This window comes from Trichoplusia ni, chromosome 2, assembly GCF_003590095.1.
Source record: "Trichoplusia ni isolate ovarian cell line Hi5 chromosome 2, tn1, whole genome shotgun sequence".
Lineage (NCBI taxonomy): Eukaryota > Metazoa > Arthropoda > Insecta > Lepidoptera > Noctuidae > Trichoplusia > Trichoplusia ni.
In genome coordinates this window covers 7,827,751-7,833,738 of record NC_039479.1, presented here as the reverse complement: position 1 = coordinate 7,833,738, position 5,988 = coordinate 7,827,751, and the positions used below count along the sequence as shown (strand labels likewise).

At 32.7% G+C, this 5,988-nt stretch overlaps 1 long non-coding RNA gene across 1 annotated transcript; it reads right to left on the bottom strand.

Annotated features, from left to right (window-relative positions):
• Window positions 1-1,255: 1,255 nt before the first annotated feature.
• LOC113506006 lies at window positions 1,256-5,676 on the bottom strand. The gene is made up of 2 exons (XR_003401681.1): window positions 5,003-5,676; window positions 1,256-1,631 (listed from the first exon to the last, which is right to left on the bottom strand). It is a non-coding gene; the product is annotated as an uncharacterized LOC113506006 (long non-coding RNA).
• Between the last annotated feature and the right edge of the window lie 312 nt (window positions 5,677-5,988).

Genomic DNA, 5,988 nt, shown 5'->3' with positions numbered 1-5,988 from the left:
ATGTGTCTACACTATAGCATTGGGATATAATTTCTGTAATGATAGTTGTAAGTATTTAAATAAATAAATAATAGTGTCCAAAGCTTTGTTATGCGTCATAATAAAGACGTATGAAGATAAGTTACATTTTTTTTGAAGTGTCATTTTCTTTAGCTTCATTCCAATACAAAGCATGTAACGGTGTTTTTTTTTTTATATGTATTTCATGGTCAACACTTTTATCTACTGTCGATTTTTTATATTTTCATTGACATCTAATTTGATTTATATCGGTCACCAAGCCCGTTCAAGGTAAACTTTGGAAATATTTAATGCGTATAAAATAAAACTATTTATTTAAGAATCGACGCTATGGAATGTTGTAAGATTTATACCTAAATGATTACAATTTAAGTATGTTCAGTGAAAGTTTAAAAAAGCAATATTGTTTTTTACATTTTTCAAATTACTCAATGACATTCTTAGTTCTTTCCTTTACTATTTTTGCAATCGTTTTTACCAAAGACCCAAGCGCCAAGCCCAAAGCGATATATTTATCTTAAGCCTATTTGTATGAAACGGTGGCAGTGCGAGACCGACTCGAACTTGCCCAGTTTTTATCATATATACGTCCCCCAAAAAACTTGTACTTAATTAATGTTGCTTTTACTCAGTAACGCTATTAATTAACGAAATAATAACAAAGTGCTTTCGCGAAATACATAAAACAACATTGAAGTGATCGGAACGCCAATAAAACTGGCCACCTACAAACTCATAATTGGGGAACAACAAACAAATTAAGAGGGTTCATTGGATATTCTGAACGAGACAGTACTTGTATGCGTGTTACGTGTTTACTTTGAAATCTAATGTATGTAGTTAAATCCGAAACGGCTTGACCTATTCTCATGAAATTTTGTATGATTAGGTAGGTTTTAGAATCGAACAATATAAATTTTTCATACCCCATTTTTTATGTCATTCCTATGTAATATTTTTCTACCTGTCACTATTTTGACGCCTGCAACTTCTACTTGTCATAACTAGGAGTTAGGTAGTACCATGTTCATATAAATTTATAGAGATAAAAAGAATCATGTGTGATGATATGAGTTACCAACAATTCTTGCGCTTAATCTAGTCCAAATCTGATTAGCGGTTTTTGGCTAAAAGAGTTCTTTTACGTTTTAACCTTTACAAAACTTTTTTCGTGAGTCTTTTTTCTAACGAAATTTAATTTCGGGTGCTCGCATGCGAAAAAAAAACAGTTAGGTCCAGCATTCATTTAATGTTCAAAAAGTCCGGATTCATTTATCTAGTTTTTTAGTCCGGAAAGTTTAGTTGCGGCGAACGTTTTTTCTCTTCATGGATTAACTATAGATAGAAACTTGTGGATATGACGGTGCATACTTGGAAACGTAGCTGGTGATTAGTCTTATCCTTCATCGTTCATTCGCGGTTATAATGATTTGTAATTGATGCGTTCCGTCAATGCTTACCGTTCAAGTAGTAAGCCATTAGCTGTCTATTGCGGTCTTCGCTATATTTAGCTCAATGACTTTTTAAGGTTGTGTTAGCGTTAGAAATTGGATATTATTTTCGGATGCCACCTAGTTTATAAAGATCGGTGATCTTCAAAGAAGATAATTCTGAAATTAAAAATTTCTTCTGGTAAAAAAAAAAGAAATTCAGAACCTTACCAAACTCAGTCAAAGCCAGTTAGAATTATGCCATAAAAGATAAAAGAAAAAAATCATTCATTTTTTGGCCTTTTTCGGGCAACACCAACAGTATCAATCGAATGTCAATAAAGCTTGAGACAACCCTACTGCTCGTCTAAGCTATCAGTCTTAAAGCAGTGCATTATTTGCTACGTGGAGTCGTAGAGTACATATCCGGGTCAGGGTTGTCGCGATCATAACATGACGCCCGATAAAGACTGCCCGATTGTTACACGGATATTTGAAAAGGACCGTTATTAGGGCTGCCAGTATACGATAACAGATGTTTATTGCATGTGCCGAGTTGGTAGGGTGTTTTGTTATGTTGATTTTGTATGTATGAATTTGTCAGGGTTGTAGAACGATCTGTGGGTTAGTGAGGTCAGTCTGAAAAGGTTGTTACTTTATCCTCTTCTTTTATTCCAAATACTAGTACTAACTTACAAGTGAGTTGAACTGTTTTATTTACTGGGTGATGTAAAATTCAAAATCATATGCATGTGAAACGATGGAAAAACTTGGATTATGGAATCACGATTGGTCTTTGATAGACCCTGGACTTTGAGTTGAGAGAATTAGAATAAAAACTAATTTGCTGCTTAGAAGTACCTAAGGCTAGTGACACGGTATCGAATAGAAAGTATCGATACTGTACTCATGAGTAGTATCGATAAAAAAGTATCGTACTCGTAAAAGAATCGACACAAAAGTATCGATACCTCAAAGTATCGAGTTCTTTGCTCAGGCAGGGCCTTCCTAACGTATGGACTAACGTATGGACGTTAGTTTGTCAATGTTAGTTAGTAAGTATTGTCTGTACTGTACTTTCATTCAGTAAGAGAAAATGAAAAAATAGCAAATGGTACATAAATATAAGATAAATAAAAACTATCTGTAAGTAAAGCCACAATTTTTTAGTCTAAAATATTATAAATCCCATTCCTCCTCTGTACAATCGCTCAAGAAAAGAAGTTTGTCGAGCCTTTTTGGCGATAGGCGGTTACGGGTTTTAGTCATTGTACTTCCAGCTACTCAACTTGTCAAAAGTACTTGCTAAGTAAAAGTATTGAAAACAAAGTATCGAGTACAAAAGTATCGGTATCAAATGGAAACCTACTCGATACCATAAAGTATCGATACTTTTTTCGTGTCCCTACCTAAGGCATCTGTAGTACGATAAACAGTGATAATAGTTCTTAGTGAAAATTCAATATGTAGTAATTTAGCTATTAAATGCATGATACCGTATCTATTTTTACTAAAGAACATGCATATGAATCTTAATTTGAAACGACAGTTTATACCGCATGTAACATTACCCAACATTTACTCAGCTGGCTGTATTTGCATGACAGACCAACAGGATTTCAAATTAGCTGCCAGTGCGCGGTCAGTTTTAATTAAAACTTTGTTTCAGATGTATTGAGAGCTATTTTAATTTTCGAGGTAAAAGTTGTATGACTTGTGAGCACTTTTTTCTTTTTTATAATTGGTGAGCAGAGAGCAAAGATTCGCCATGTTTGGTATGCCTTTTGTGTGATGTAGACAATTACATTACAGCTTGATTAAAAGCTAAAAGCAGTACCTAATTAACAATCTGCAAGTATTGTATATGATCTTGCCATCCTTTCTAAGGTTCCGTTACCCTTTGGGGTAAAAACGGAAACCTATTACTGCCACACCCTGACAGCCAGACAGTTAATAATTTTACCAGATAGTTTTGTTTATTTTTAGCTTTTTTGTACGGAACTCCGATTGTCCGACTCACACTTGACCAGGTTGTCATGTACTTTCCGCATTCCCTTTTTTGACGTTGGCAAAACGTTGCTAAATGTTTTGAGTTTCAATTAATAAGAACACGTATTGACACATCAAGTCTACTTTATATTAATACTAGCTTTTCGCCCGCGGCTTCGCGTTTCCAAGAGAACTCTTTAAAAGTCCGGGATAAAAACTATCCTATGTTCTTTCTCAAGATCAACTCTATCTCTGTACCAAATTTCATTAAAATTGTAACAGACAGACAGACAGAGTTACTTTCGCATTTATAATATTAGTAGGGATGTCAAAATAAAAAGCATATTTTGACATTGAAAAGTCAGTTTAGTACTTTGTTAAGAGATACTAATTAGCTTTGGTTTTTTCATTCACTACATTTGGTGTTCGAATTTCAGACTGAGTTCTGGTTTTAAACCACTACGAAAACTTGTAGCACCGACCTCTTTATAGATTTGATTGTTTCTTGTTAATCTGATAACAATTCTATTACCGATTGTACCTTAATATCAGTCAAAACATAAATCCAATGTTCAAACGTTCATAACCAAGACCTTATGACGTATAACCGCGTCCATTTACACTGGGCATACGTGTCAGTATTAACACGATGTATTGATTTTGTTATTACTCTAACACCCACGCTAAAATCACTAACTGCGCTCCATCCAGCTTCCCTATTCAATGTGACGCGCCATTTAAATTGATCTTGAACGAGATTTATGAATTGGAAAATATTTTCAAGGCGTCAATGAAATTTTATCCATTCAGTTTATTATGGCGTTGGAGAACGTAAGCTTTTGACGTCATTTTAAAACTAAGCGTTTAGAATATTTTTGCGATTCGATTTTCGAATACTTTGATATGAAAGGTGACAACATAAAGATGTGTAATAATCTATTCTAAAGGAGTTTGTATACGTCCTTGCGGAGGTATAGTAAAACCTTCTGAATGTTGAAAACTTGGAATCTAGATACCCTTGAAACTTTTACACAAAGCTCTCAAATTTCCTCTATTATTATTGTATCTTATCTCTATTCTCGTGATCCCAGACAGTTATCCTATTATTAGCAACTCTAAAATAGACGTTTATTCGCTTGTTTATTTAATAAAGAGAATCTAAGCGAAAGCAATTCAAGTATCTAATGAAATTGCTTAAATTATTATTAAGTTTATAAACTCCGATTGAGTTTTAAAAAGGTTAGCAGAATAACAATGTATTTTAAGAATCTTAATTGAAAAAGATCTTTATTCGTATTCGCTATCTTTCGAATATATGCTGGTTTTTTTGGTTGGTATATTGCCTTTCATTCTTTGTTCAGTTGGCTAGATAAAGCGGGAAGGCGGGAACATCTGTTCGTTCTCACTTCAATGAATAGTGGTTATGTTGGAAGATCCGATCTACTGACACGCGAAGCCCTAAAAAGGTTTAGTTTACCGAGGTTACGTAACTAGAATACCTTTAGAATATTCTGCTTATAAATATAAATAACGAAACGCGCAAAATCAAAGTATTTACTTACTTGTTTACTTGTGTCTCGTAGGCCTTTAAGTATTTTGACTTTAAGACTCAAGACAGCCAGTCTTGAAAAACAACTAGGTATTATCATTTATCTTTAAAGTAAGCAATGTATTTATTTCTAGTATTCAAGGTTAAAATAAACGTTAATACACGACGTCAATAATCCATTTTTAGCAATCTTGAACTGGGCATTTATTATAATATTTATGAATAATTAAAATACATTTTAATTTTAAACACGCCATTTTATTGTCAAATTTACGAAGCAGACATACAATTCCTAATTTAAAATAAGAATGATTTGAAACATTTATTTTTCTTTTTTTTAAGCACGAGGCAGGCACGTATGAAAGGAGTTTTAATAAGTTTTTTAATTACACTAAAATAGAGTCTCCTTAGCGATACGAGCGATATATATGTACTTAGACATTTTATATTGAAATTGAATTCTTTCGAAATTTATGGATCAAGTGTCGGGACACTTTTACCTTCAAAGAAAGTTATTTACCGTGTCATTGATTGAGCGTGACATGTGCCAGACATTTATCGATGATATCCTTTTTCAATGTTACAACTTTAGATACTTCTAAATGCTGAAAAGTTGTGATGCATTCGAATACATGAGATAGGTCTACGTCTTTTTTTTTAAGTGTTTACTTTTTAGGCAAATGAATACTTTTTAATTTAAGCTCTGACTTTTATTTGACAATATATTATTAGTTTTTTTACAATAAAATATTTTAATAACATATATAACTCTTATTTTATATCTATTATTAAAATGTCTAGAATAAAACAACATTACGTAACTAACACTTTCGATGTTAATGTATTCAGTTCTCCACACCACAGCTTCATAGACAAAATAGACCGTATTCTATGTTTAAATTATAAAATCATTGGGTGGTTTTCGTGTTAATATCCATATTTATAAAAAAAATATCAGGTAACTTATATTAAAATGTTTTAAATTTAGAAGCCTGTTAA